This window comes from Pinus tabuliformis, chromosome J, assembly GCF_031772625.1.
Source record: "Pinus tabuliformis cultivar Carrire ecotype Pingquan chromosome J, CPIR1, whole genome shotgun sequence".
Lineage (NCBI taxonomy): Eukaryota > Viridiplantae > Streptophyta > Pinopsida > Pinales > Pinaceae > Pinus > Pinus tabuliformis.
In genome coordinates, this window is record NC_142295.1 from 413,423,791 (window position 1) to 413,438,430 (window position 14,640).

Here is a 14,640-nt window from a genome sequence, read left to right on the forward strand (position 1 = left end):
ACAAATGTATTTGACACTTCCAAAATTATTTAATACAAAGGGCTGGAAGAGCTCAATGACTTCCTGAAACATCTGATGTCATGTTGATGCCATGCGTACTGGTACAGAATTCCGTTGCTGTCTGATGGAATAATAAGTCTTTCTTCAAACTCTGTTTTGTCTTCTTACGTTTATCAATACACACTCATGTTTTACTGAACTAGCAGTATAGTAAAAGAATAGTGCTGGACATGTTTTGATGACACCTGGTGCTCAAACTTTACTGTTGTATATGTTTTCTTCAGAATTAGCCATGAACATGAATTCTTAATTGCTCATGTTTCGCTGATTCCATAAATGTGAATGTTATTTAGAAATTCTTCACTGCTTCTAGATCAACATTTTCACTGTTTTCTCCATGATCATTTAAGTGAAAGATTCTTAATTGCCTTTCCTTACCTGAAACACATCACATCTAATTACAGTATCATATCATTATTTCTCAAACACTAAACTGGCTCTGCAGCATTACCACTGTATCAAAGCAGTATATCAAAGAACTAAAGGACCACTGACTCCATTGCCCAATGGACTAAAACACCCTGGAAAATGCATAAGTATCTAGACTAGAATTATCATCCAACAAAGACCTTAAACAAACCTGAAATCATAGCTAGCCTAAAATCATTTCAAAACAGAGACAAATCATAAAGAGAGAGCCCTCTCTGATTGCAGTTTGGCTAGAAACTGCAATCCAAAGATTGGTTAGTGGTTACCCCGGCCGTATTCCCTTAGAGTCAAAGGGAACAACCTGGGTGTTAACATAAATGGCGACTCCACTGGGGACTTCTTAGGATTTTCCAATTTCTATACATCTCTCAAAGCTGCAAATCGAGCCTGAAATCAGTCAGGAGGCCTTCAAAACTGTTTCTGTATTACATAAACAGCTTTTAGGGAAGAGCTTTTTCAGTGAGTCTTCATCTTAGCTTTGAAATATATATAGCCATTCCAAAATCTTTATCCATTCCTTGCAGATATAAAAAACTTCCTATAAAATCCTAAAAAACAGTTAGAAGCTGGCTCCTAAAAGGGAAACCAGGCACACTAGGTCAAATCCTGACCCCAATCCACCAGCAGTTTTTGAAAATCCTCATATAATCCCTAGAATCATTAGGAAACAACAAAGGCAGGAAAATCCTAGTGATTTCAATCCTGAGACAGCTCACCCTGAAACTGTCCCAACCCCTATAAAAGTCCTTTTCCGGTCTACCCCTAGTTCCCCTAGTTCACCATCCACATCTCAGAGTCCTCCTCTCACATCTTCATCCACTGCACATACCCCATTGACCAACACTCTAGGTTCACCCCTACTTGTCACCCCTGTGGTACCCACTGTTCCTATTATCCCAGCTGCCCCTGTCAATCCTCTTAACCCTGTAAATATGGCTAACAGATATGCACCCTTGCAGATACCAGCTAATGCTGCAGCTCTACCTCAAGACTACCAAACCAAAATCTCATATTTTGACTCTAATGGCCCTTTGACAGCTGTTCAGCGTGCCAAAAGGATGCAAGACCATTTTGAGACCTATGAAATAGATGATGACATAATTAGAATGAGGATGTTTGTTCAAAGTTTGACTGGAGATGTAAGAACTTGGTTTAGATCCCTGAATGCAAATTCTATCACAACTCCTGATGAGCTATACCAAGCCTTTACTAACAGATGGGAGAAGAAGAAAGATCCTCTGCACATACTTGGGGAATATGACACTATCAAGAGAGGTCCCCAAGAGACTGTTTTGGAGTATTGTGCAAGATTCAACAATGTATATAATGCAATCCCACAAAATTTAAGACCCCCTCCTGATTTAGCCTTGTACAAATTCCCTGATGGTTTTGACCCTGACATGGCCTATCAGTTAAAGGAAAGGGACCCTCAAACCCTTGCAGAGGCCCAAAGAGTTGCTGTCACAATAGAAGCTAACCTGATTGCCAAAAGAAACAGGGCAAGGTTGGAAAAGAGAACTACCTTCAAAGAAGAACCCTCAGCCTTTGATCAAAAGCTGGATGCAATACTCAATGGAATGAAAAGATTAGGGGACAGAGTGGAATCGGTTGAGAGAAAATCATCATGGGAACCACCACAAAACAACCCTCCTAGGAATCCAAATTTTAGGAGAACTCAAAACCCAAATGTTGGCAAGACTAGTGCTGACCAAGACATAAGACCCCCTTTCCAAGAAAATTATGCAGAAACTTCCACATTAATAGAGCCCAATGAAGATCCTGAGATTAATTTAATGGGTCTAGATGGTGAAAGTCAAGTTTTCTTAACACAAGAAGATCATGAGGATGATGAAATCAAACTGTTCCAAACTAAATCAGGTGAATCCTTTGACTTCAAACAAGGTTACGACACTGCTGTGTATGAAGTCCATAAGCAATACAAACTGAGGAGTAGGACTGTGAATGTAAATCAGCCTGAAAAGATAAAGGATAATCAGCAGCCCGAAAGAGTCATAGTCACAGAACCTAATGACAAAACAAATTTACCTGCAGAAGAAGTGATTATTGAAGAGATCGCTGAACCACTGTCCTTAAAACAGCAGCCTATGGCCACTCCACCTTCGCAACCCAATTCAACTATTACTCCTCAAGAGATGAGTAAAAAGGATAAGTCCCAAAGTCAAGATAAAAATCAAGAAGAAGATTTAATGAACAAGGAAAGGACTGTCACCTATAACCCCAAGACCCAATTTGAAAAACCTTTTGACCTGGAAACTGAAATTGGCAAACTAAAAATAGCTATTCCTCTCTCAGAACTAGCCAAACATGACATCTATAAACTACAGATCAAGAAGTCCCTTCAACTCACTAGCAACAAAGATGATGTCAATGTGCTGGATGACACCCCAGAATTACTATTTGGCCCAGAAGTGGATGGAAAAATGGTAGCCACAGGGGTATTACCTTTTTATGTCAGCTTACACATTCATGATAAGATACTACATAATGCAATGTTTGACTCAGGTGCCTCTCACAATCTCATGCCAAAGGCAGTCATGGAGAGATTAAATCTAGATATAACAAGACCATACAAGGACCTATTTTCCTTTGACTCCAGCCAAGTCAAGTGTCTAGGTCTCATAAAAGATCTATGTGTGTCTCTAGTTCAATACCCAAACAAAACAATTCTAATGGATGTGGTAGTTGCTGACATCCCACCCAAGTATGGGATGCTGTTATCAAGATCATGGGGAGCTAAACTCCAAGGTTCCCTACAACTAGACATGTCCTATGCCACCATTTCTGTTTTTGGGCAACCAAAAAGACTATACAGAGAAACACTTATGAAATACATGGTCAGCAGTGAAGAAAAGCCACAAAACTTTCCAATATATGTTGTCCATTCAGATGTAGACTCATACATTCTCTTTAATGATAGCACCACTCCTTCAAAGAATGTTGTTGAGACCAAGACACTCTTACAAGAGGAAGACACTAATGAACAAACTGTCACCCAAGAAACAATAGTTCAACCATCATTAAGCCAACCTACTACTCTAGAAGTCACATTGATCCCACCAAAGGAAGAGATTGCCCTAGAAGACAAACCAGATGGCAAACCAGAACTTCAACTTGCATTACCAGCCCATCAACAAATCGTCCAATCTCCTGCACAACCAGACATTCTATGGTTCCTTGAATTTGATGGGTCAGTCAACAAGTTAGGGGCAGGAGCTGGAGTTTGGGTACACAATAAAGAAAATAGTCATGCAGAAGGCAGAGCCTATAGATTGAACTTCAGATGTACTAATAACATGGCAGAATATGAAGCTCTTTTACTAGGCCTCAAGTTAGTAAAGTTCTTACAAGCTGCCAGGGTTTCAATCATGGGTGATTCAGATTTAGTTATTCAATAAGTGAAGGGAAACTTTGTCACCAATGACAAAAGACTAAGGACTTATAGGTCTGCTGTTGCTAAGAGTACTAAACTTTTTCTCCGAATTCCAAATCACTAAAATTCCTAGAACCCACAATCTGCATGCTCATAGTTTAGCCACCTTTGCAAGTACCTGCAAGCTGCCTTTTGAGCCCCATCATTGTTTTACAGCTGAGGTAAAACACAGGCCCTCCATTCCAAACAATGTTAATGATTGGAAAGTATTTGAGGATGACAAGCAAATAAACCATTTTTTAACTCTGCAACAAGAATTTGCAGGATAAAATATTGACATTGATACAGCAAGTCAATCACAAATACTTGATATAGCAAGTCAATCACAAATACATGATATAGCAAGTCAATCACAAATACTTCATACAGCAAGTCAATCACAAATACTTGATATAGCAAGTCAATCACAAATACAGTTTGATCAAACTAATCATCCATTATCACCTAGAACAGCAAAACAAATGCTGAATCCAACTATTTTCAACAAGGACAACATTCAGCAAATTCAATCAATCAATTGTGAGGAGGTGGCTAATGCTGAAACTGAAATCATAGAGCTGAAAGACAATTTTCTACCAACAGGCCTAACTCCACTACAGGACATCTTTGATTCAAATGACATCCCTAGAAAACTAAAAATGCAGCCCTTAAATGCAGTCATTGAAGAATGCAACATAGGTACAATTGACAAACCCAAAATAATTAAATTGTCTGCTTCTTTACCTCCTGACCAAAAGCCTAAGTACATTGACCTCTTTAAAGATTTCCAGGATGTCTTTGCATGGAGTTATGAGGACCTGAATTCCTATGACACCTCTGTAATCCAGCACACTATCCCTCTCAAGCTTGATAAAAAACCCTTTAAACAAAAACTGAGGAGAATTAATCCTATGCTTCTCCCAGCAATGGAACAAGAAGTACAGAAAATGTTCAAGGCAGGCATCATAGCACCAATCAGATTCTCTGAATGGATCTCCAACTTAGTCCCTACAAGAAAAAAGACTGGTGAAATCAGGCTGTGTGTGGACTTAAGGAATCTGAACCAAGTATCCCTGAAAGACAACTATCCCTTACCCAAGATGGATCACATTCTCCAAAGAGTGGTAGGGGCCTCAAGGATCTCATTACTGGATGGATTTTCAGGCTTCAATCAAATCCTGGTGCACCCTGATGATCAAGATAAAACAGCATTCACTACCCCATGGGGAACTTTCAAATATGTAAAGATGCCTTTTGGACTGAAAAATGCAGGGGCAACTTTTCAAAGAGCAATGGATATTGCTTTTTCCAAAGAGATTCATGACTTTTTAGTCATTTACCTAGATGACCTTACACCTTTCTCAAAATCAGACCAAGAACATATAAAACATTTGAGACAGATCTTCCTAAAATGCAGAAAATATGGAATTTCCTTGAATCCCAAGAAATCCCTGTTTGGTTTAGAGGAAGGTAAACTATTGGGCCACATCATTTCTAAAGATGGCATTAGAATTGACCCAGAAAGGATACAGGCTATCCTACAAATGCCCCACCCTAGAAATGTCAAAGAATTGCAAGGATTCTTGGGAAAAATCAATTTCTTGAGAAGGTTTATCCCAAACTTAGCAGAGCTAATCAGATTATTAAATAACATGCTAAAAAAGGATTCAAAAGTCAAGTGGACTGTTGAAGCCAATCAAGCCTTTGAAAGTATAAAACTGGCCCTTACCCAAACCCCTGTCCTAACAAATCCTAAATTTGATAGGGAGTTCATCATATTTTCTTTTGCTTCCCAACACACAATTGCTGCTGTCCTGTTACAGAAAGATGACCAAGGAAATGAGAAGCCAATTGCTTTCTTTAGCAAAGATCTTAGAGATGCACCTTTAAAGTATCAAATCATGGAAAAGCAAGCTTATGCTCTGGTCAAAGCCATTAAAGACTTTAGGATTTATATCCTTTATTCCCATGTTACAGCATATGTGCCAAGTCCTATTGTCAAAGACATTCTCACCCAAGAAAATTTAGAGGGCAGAAGAGGAAAGTGGATTGCCAATATCTTGGAATTTGATATTGAGATAAAACCTACAAAACTAATAAAAGGGCAAGGCTTGGCCAGATTAATGACAGAAGCAAATTTCCAAGCCTTAGACATTAACCAGCTGGACAGTGAACCGGAGCTGGTGACTCTAAAGATCAATGTAGCCTTTGAACAATCCCCTTGGTACTCTGATACATGTTATGTATTGAAAAACCTGTGTGCTCCCCCAGGATTGTCCAGAACTAAATGTAGGTTCCTAAAAATGAAAGCTTCTAAATTCTGTGTTATGGATGGAAATTTATTGTGGAAAAACCATGAAGGAATATTGCTAAATTGCCTAATTGAGAATGAGACTGACAATATCATAAAGGAATTTCATGCAGGTGACTGTGGTGGACACTTGTATTGGAAGTCCACTGTGGATAAAATACTAAGAGCTGGGTACTACTGGCCCACCATGTTCTCTGATGTCAAGAAATTCACCACCTCATGTCATAAATGTCAAGTTTTTGAGGGAAAGAGACAGTTGCTGCCACTTCCCTTAAGGCCCATTGCAACAGAGAGACCTTTTCAACAATGAGGCTTGGATTTCATTGGGGAAATTCATCCCTCATCTTCAGGCCAACATAGATGGATCTTAATAGCCACAGATTACTTCACTAAGTGGATTGAAGCTGTTCCATGCAGGCAGGCAAATGATTCAATAATCATTCAGTTCTTGGAAAACAACATATTGGCTAGATTTGGTTGCCCTGACAAAATAATAACAGACAATGCTGCTACTTTCAGATCCAAGAAAATGGTGAATTTCCATCACAAATTCCATATTACATTGGGCCATTCTACTGCATACTATCCCCAAGGAAATGGCCTTGTTGAATCATCAAACAAAAGCCTAGTAAACATCATAAAGAAGGTACTGGAAGAAAACAAGAAGAATTGGCACAAGAAGCTGGTCAATGCCTTATGGGCAGATAGACTAACAACCAAGAGATCAATTGGGACCAGCCCATATGAGTTGGTTTATGGACTAGAAGCCAAATTTCCTTCATCACTAGGGGTGCCTGTTATGAAACTTCTTCAAGAAAGCCAAGCTGAACCAAATGATATGCAAAGAAGAATCAATCAAATCATATGTTTACAGCAAACTAGAGACCAAGTTTTCAGCAGAGTTCAAGTTCTACAAGAGAAATTAAAGAAGGCTTTTGACAGAAGGACCAAGGCAGAAGACTTCAATATTGGTGACAAAGTCCTCAAGTGGGATTCAAGAAGAGAGGATAAGGGAAAACATGGAAAATTTGATTCCCTTTGGAGAGGACCATTTGCTGTCCAAGAAGTGCAAGGAAACAATACCTATTTCCTTAAAAGTCTAACTGAAACTGACTTGGATGAAGGTCCTGTGAATGGTAGGATGCTGAAGCACTACTTTGACTACCACCCATAAGTACAGTCTGACCTTCCATTGTACATACCCAAATGTATATATTACTTTCTGTTAAAATGTAAAAATGCAGTTTCTCAAGTGTTATTAACTATCAGCAAAAGATAAATAGACTCAGAGATCTACCAAGAAGAAAAGTGCACAATTTTGGCATTTCAAGATAGCATACTTCAAGTGTGGTGAAAGCAGTTAAGGGCCAAGGCGTTCTGACCTGCTGTTCTTGGTCTTTCAAATGAAAAACCATCCCCATGTGGAGCCACTGTTGGATACCTATACCAATAGGTTTTATATTTTATGATTGGCAAATTTAAGAGCCAAATATGCTCTGCTTTGATGGTACAAAGCTCCCATATTTCCAAGAAGACAAGGTGTGTAAATAGTTTCATGTTATCTTAAAGTTTGATGGATGGTCCAACAGACTAATCTGGATCATGCCATGTTTGAATTTTCTGTTGTAGAATAGAGAAAGAAGTCTGTCCAAACTGTTTAATCTTGGCAGACAAGTAGTGTAGGTAGAGAACAAAGGTTCCCAATTGCTTAATCTGGGACCTTGGAAGAAATAAGGGTAGAAGTAGATAGAAAAACAAAAGAAAAAGCCAAAGAAAAGAAAAGGCAAGTAAGGGTCTGCAAGTCCAAATGCACCCTCCAAGAAGAAATAAAAAATTCTAGGCAAATAGATGGGTAGGCAGTTGGGGTTGCAGAAAGGTCATTTCCTACAAGTTGCATGTGTGCTAACTTTGTTTACTAAAGCAAAATCAATAAATTGAGAAGGTGTCATTCTTCATCAAGTTGCAGCAAACAAGAAGCATGTCTAACCTCCCTTCTTCCCCTCTCCATTTCATTACTAACACTCCCTCATCAGCTGAGATTCATGGAAGAGATTATGGTTTCATGGTGGTTCTTACTCTTTTAGAAGCCACATTTCTTGTCTAAAGTTCTTTTCATTTTGATCTACTCCCTAAACTAAGTAAGTTTCAAATAAACTTAGTGATTTCCCCCCTCATTCACTCTTTCATCCATATTAACTCTAACTCTACTATGTAAATCCCTTTTATTACCTTTTCCCCTAATATTATTAACACCATGGTGTATAAACCCCCAAGCACTCTATAAATATCCTCCTTTTTAGCATTATAGCTAAATATGTCTGTCTAAGGGGGACTTTAGTCCACCTGGGACTATGCTCAACCCTGTCAAGGAATTACTCTAACCCCTGGTTAAGAGCAATAACCTCTCCATAAGCCCAAACCTTACCCCTCCTAAACCCTTGCAAAACCCTTGAAAAACCCAAAAAACCCCAAAAACTCGCGAAAACCCACAATCCTAAAGTTTTTCCGCCGAAGGTATTTAATTCAATATTTAAATACACTGGCGGGACCCCCCAACCTACTCGATCCGTCGGAAGGCCCGCCAGTCGTCGATCCTCTGCCACCCACGATCCAACGGTGGGCGGGCATTTACAGATCTCGATCTGCCGCCCTTTAGCGTCCGGGGAACAGCGGTATTAGGGCCCGTACCCAAGACGCGTGTCAAGCGCTGAGGTTGTTCGGAGCCCCCCTCCCCGATACCGCTTATCACCAAAGGCGGTGCGGGGAACCTGTTTACCGCCTCCCCGTTACCGCCTATCCGGCGCGCGTCACCCTCACGCCATCCTGACGTCATGTTCCTTCCGCCCTCCCCAGCGCCCCGTGGCCCTCCACGCGACCCTGCCGCCACATCCGCCTGCCACCTCGTCCAGGCACGCTGGCCTCCAGCTCAGCATCCACGTCACCCGTACCCGGGCCCGCCGTGACGTCATGCTGACGTCATTGGCGGAAAGGCGCCAATTACTTATTTTTGCCAAATTGGTCGTTATAAACGCCCAAAATAGCCATTTTGTGTCATTTTCAAAGCCAACTGCAAAGAACTCTTGTTGCTGCCTCACCACCAACTTGCTTCCGGACCTCCAAATTCGAAATTTCGACCGTGCCAACTCATCAAATCATCTACCACAAAGCCTTCACGGTTCGGCCCGCAGGCTTGTCGAGTGTTTATCCAGGTATTCACCGTAAATCTTATGTTTTGCCCCATGCATGCCATTTCTCTGCTAATTCACCATTGAACACTTGTCAAAATCCTAAATTCAACTCTGTCTGCTACCTGAGAGTCAACTAAAGTAACCTACATTGCCCCTGAACTATAATTCGACATTGAAACAGTCGTTCCACGGACCAGAACCATAAAATTGTCCTCGAGGTACTTGGCATTGTTCTCTTTTGCCAAGTACAGGCCAGCTGCAAATTAACCAAAATAAATCCTGTACACCCTCTGCAAATCATTCCTAACAATTCACAACCCCTGTGAATTTACTAAAACCTGCAGAAACAAGCCAGCCTCTTTCACTGTGGAGAAAAGTTCAAGCATTTTCAACATTGAGGCTATTACTGAACTCTGAGGAGCCTTGCAAACCACTGCAATTACACTATTCACAATCAGATTATACAATGGCTGCCCCTGCACCCACAGCTCTAAATGTTACTCCTTTAAATGCACCAAACAAAGACCTGGAGGCCTTGCCTCTTGTTGACAGGGACTCCCTTATTGAAGACTTTGTGGGTAACAGGGATTTCATGCAGACCTTCAGGCAGTTGAGAGAAAACTATCTGAATGGCAAGGACACCTATGGGATATGGGAGTCAAACCTACCTTACTACTGCCTCCCCTCTGTCAATGTTTTCCCTCAGATTGTGCGCCTATGTGCTGAAAACTATGATGTGCAGCAGAGAGCCATTAAGTCTCCATCTGGGAGCACCCTCTTTCACATCAATCCTGAATCCATTAATAAAATGCTCCACTTTGACCAGACTGAGCTGCTATTTCCCTTTTCCATGAATTATCTGCTGGATGCTGCTGCCAAAATGACTAGTGAGGAGATTCGGAATGTCACCAGGACATTCATGAAACCTCAATGCCAGCCTGCAGGGCCACCTCCCTACATGGATGTCTCCTTTACAGAAACAGGCAGACTACTACTAGATATGATCTCTTATGTGCTGGGGTACAGAACCAGTGAGTATGTGGATGGAACAATGCTGGTTTTGTTATCTGTTTATAGTCCAGGCCAGCCCCCTGCCCGCAAGTTTAACTTTGGTAAATTCATAGCTAACAAAATTCATGATCAATTGAGCAAAGTGGACAGACAGGGTGTGTTCAAGTACTCCTCTTACATCTACCATCTTTTCATGTATTATCAGTCCCAGGTCTTTCCATGCTACATTAAAAAGCTGGATTATAGAGGGGAAAGAAGATCTGTCATCTTCTGGACATCTGTCTATCACCTGGTCCAAAATTCACCTTATTCCTATTCTGAGTTTATTGACCAGTTTGTATACCCTGTCTCCTGCTTGTTGATGAGGGCTCCTCCTCCCAGAATATCAACTGAAATACAGAAAGCTTTGCAGCTTTCCAAGAAGTCCAAAATAGGTGATTGGTACCTATATGAGGATCATACTGTCATCAGAGTGTATGGCTGTGAGCTTTGTCCATTCAGGCTCCCAAAATATGTGCCTATGAGGATATTTGCCCTTGAGTATTATAGGCAGTTGATTCAGTCTGACCTTACCCACTTTCACAGCTCCAAAAAGAAAGCCCACCTCAAGTTCAAACATCAGCTGGGCCCTTTCATCATGAATAAAAAGGAAGGTTGGGAAGAGGCTCACCAGATCCTCAAAGACAAATACCAGCTATCATATAGTTTTCGATGGGTCCCTTATGACCCTGCAGGCTTCATTTCTACTAGGAGAATGAAATACAGGCTAGTAGGCATTAAGCATTGCAGTTATCCCCATATTGAAAAATATACCAACCAGCAGGAATGGCTACAGGATTCTATAGTTGACAAATTAACTGAAGAAGAAGTGATGATAAAGAATGTCAAGGAATTAGAAAAGACTCTTGACCTAGACTCTGTGCAGCAGGTACCCTTCAAACGGCCTCATTCAGCAGGAGAAGGGACCTCAACCTCAAGGACTGCACCAACCACACAAGCATCTTCTACAGCAGCACCAGGCTTAGACAAAGGAAAAGGAATAATGGGTGCTGAAGAGGAAGCAGTGAAAGAGAAGGCTGCCCCTTCAACTGAGCAGCAAACTGAACAGCAAAATGAGCTGCAAAGGGAGGAGCAAACAGAACAGCAGCAAGATCAAACTCTTCCTCCACAAACTGAGCCACTAATAGCACCAATTTTGCAGACCCCAGCCCATGAGGAGAGGGGTACTAAAAGAGACAGAGAAGAGTCCACTCCTATTAGTGGATCCTCCCATCAGCCAGAGACCAAAAGGCAAAGGGCTGACTCCCCAGAAGTTGAAGACATCACTGAGGAATTCCTTGACAGTTCAAGGAAAGACAGGGAAGCAAGCCAGCACACTGGTACCAGCTCATTCCAATAGGAGCAAGGCCTGCAACTTTGTTTGGAGGTGTCATCCTCTTCTCAGCAAAGCAAGAAGCCTAAAAGCACTAAGGCTTCTTTTAAGCAAATCAAGGCAGAGAATGAGTTGCTAAGAGTGGAGGTGTACAAACAATTTATGAATGCTACACCAGCCCAGCAAGAAAGATTAATGTCTGTATATGACATTAAAGAAGAAAAAATGATATTAAGTCATTTCAGGCCTACAGTACCGCAGCCGAGATCAGGTGCAGATTATGTGAAGACAAGGGTGGAGGTAAGGGCAAAGGACATCCACCCCATGGACCAAATTGAACTCCACAAACAGACTGGAGAAATGGTCTATGCGACCTTGGTGGAGAATGCAACCATGGCCCATGAACTGAAGGAGTCACTCAAAAATACCAACACTCAGTTGGATTTTGAGAGAATGTCCTCCCTGGCCAAAGATAACAGAATAAAATCTTTGGAGGACATTATCATAGACCTAGGACATGATCCTAAGGATCCAAAGGGTGTAAGGGCCCTTATGAAGAAAAAGGAGGATGACCTCAATGCACTAAAGAAGAGGTTAAAGCTGTTGCCCACAGAACACCCTCAGACATCAGAACTACAAAAAGAAAAGCAGGTTGATGAACAACTTGACCTCCTAATGCAGCAAGACCAGAGGATCAAAGAATTGGAGAAAGAGCTGGAAGGAGCACTGCAAGATAAACAGGGAGAATCCACATCCCAAGCTCCTCCAACAACTTCAACAACAGCAACAACTACAGGGGCAGCAGTGGCCCCCACATCAAAAGCAACAGGAACAACAACGGCCCCAGATGCCAGTGCAAGCATAGTAGAATTAACTAATTCCATCAAGGAAATGGAGCTCCAGGCAAATGAGATAAAGAAGGCCAAGGAAAAATTGGCAGAACTGGATGCCAAGTATGACAGATCAAAGGTAACTATAGCAGAACAGGGCAGAGAAATAAAGGCCCTAAAGGACAAAATAAAGGCCCTGGAGAAGGAGCTAAATCTGGAAAGTGCCATGGCCGACATAAAAAGAATTTTATGGGGTAAGATTGGCCAAACTATCACCAAACAATGGAAATCCATCAAAACAATCCATGAGCAAATGGATTTGATTGGCCAAGCACAGACAAAAATCCAGAGGGCCAAAACAGTGCTGGGAAACAGACCTGAGCAGGCAAACAGACTGATAGATTTTTTGAACGGGCAAGACAAAGAGGAGCTGACAGTCATTGGCATCAACAACAGAACAGAGGCCATCCTCACAGCTAAAAAGGTGCTAACTCTCAGAAATTATGTGCAAACTGTGGAGAGAAAATGCTATGAAATACAGGCTGAGGTTGAGGAGTATAAACTCAAAATGGGGATGCTACAAGCAAGGGGACTGCCCAGCCTAAGCAGCACAGGGAGATTGATCACCAGAGATCAATTCACCAACAGGATGGCTACTTATATTGAAAATCAAATCATTGCATCTGGCAATACTCTTGAGCAAACAGGGCCTCCAACAGGATAGAGCTTGTACACTAAACTTGAAGGCATATTCTTCATTGAAAATGAGGCAAATCATCTGTTTGAAACTCCTCCTAACTTTTGGCGGTATACAGAGGCCGATGAGACCTTAATAAAAATTCGGAGACATCAAATGCCTAAGGAGGATTGGTGGCAGGCAATGCTCCAGATTTTGCCACGGTAGCTTTAGTCATTCGGCCACTGCCAGCTCCAGGTCCCTAGAAGACAAACAGAAGAAAAGGGTTAGCGTTTAAAAGCGGCCAAAAAGTGACTCATCACATAGACAATGACAGCTAGCCTAGTTTTGAACAGCGCATCTCCAACCGACTCTAACAGCCATAAAGTCCAAATATCTTCTGACTATTTTGACAGCTGAACCATTAAGGAATTACTGCAGCATTCACTCCTTCAGCTACTGCATTCCAAAGATTAGCATATCATAAATGAGATATTAACTCATTCGTTGATATTTTTGATGTAAATTTTGTATATAAACTCCCCTGAGTAACTCATAAGGGGTTGGTAATTTTCTCTAAGAGACAAATGTATTTGACACTTTCAAAATGATCTAATACAAAGAGCTGGAAGAGCTCAGTGATTTCCTGAAACATCTGATGTCATGTTGATGCTATGCTTGCTGGTGCAGAATTCCGTTGCTGTCTGATGGAATAATAAGTCTTTCTTCAAACTCTGTTTTGTCTTCTTACGTTTATCAATACACACTCATGTTTTGCTGAACTAGCAGTATAGTAAAAGAATAGTGCTGGACATGTTTTGATGACACCTGGTGCTCAAACTTTACTGTTGTATATGTTTTCTTCAGAAATTAGCTATGAACATGAATTCTTAATTGCTCATGTTTTGCTGGTTCCATAACTATGAATGTTATTTAGAAATTCTTCACTGCTTCTAGATCAACATTTTCACTGTTTTCTCCATGATCATTTAAGTGAAAGATTCTTAATTGCCTTTCCTTACCTGAAACACATCACATCTAATTACAGTATCATATCATTATTTCTCAGACACTAAACTGGCTCTGCAGCATTACCACTGTATCAAAGCAGTATATCAAAGAACTAAAGGACCACTGACTCCATTGCCCAATGGACTAAAACACCCTGGAAAATGCATAAGTATCTAGACTAGAATTATCATCCAACAAAGACCTTAAACAAACCTGAAATCATAGCTAGCCTAAAAATCATTTCAAAACAGAGACAAATCATAAAGAGAGAGCCCTCTCTGATTGCAGTTTGGCTAGAAACTGCAATCCAAAGATTGGTTAG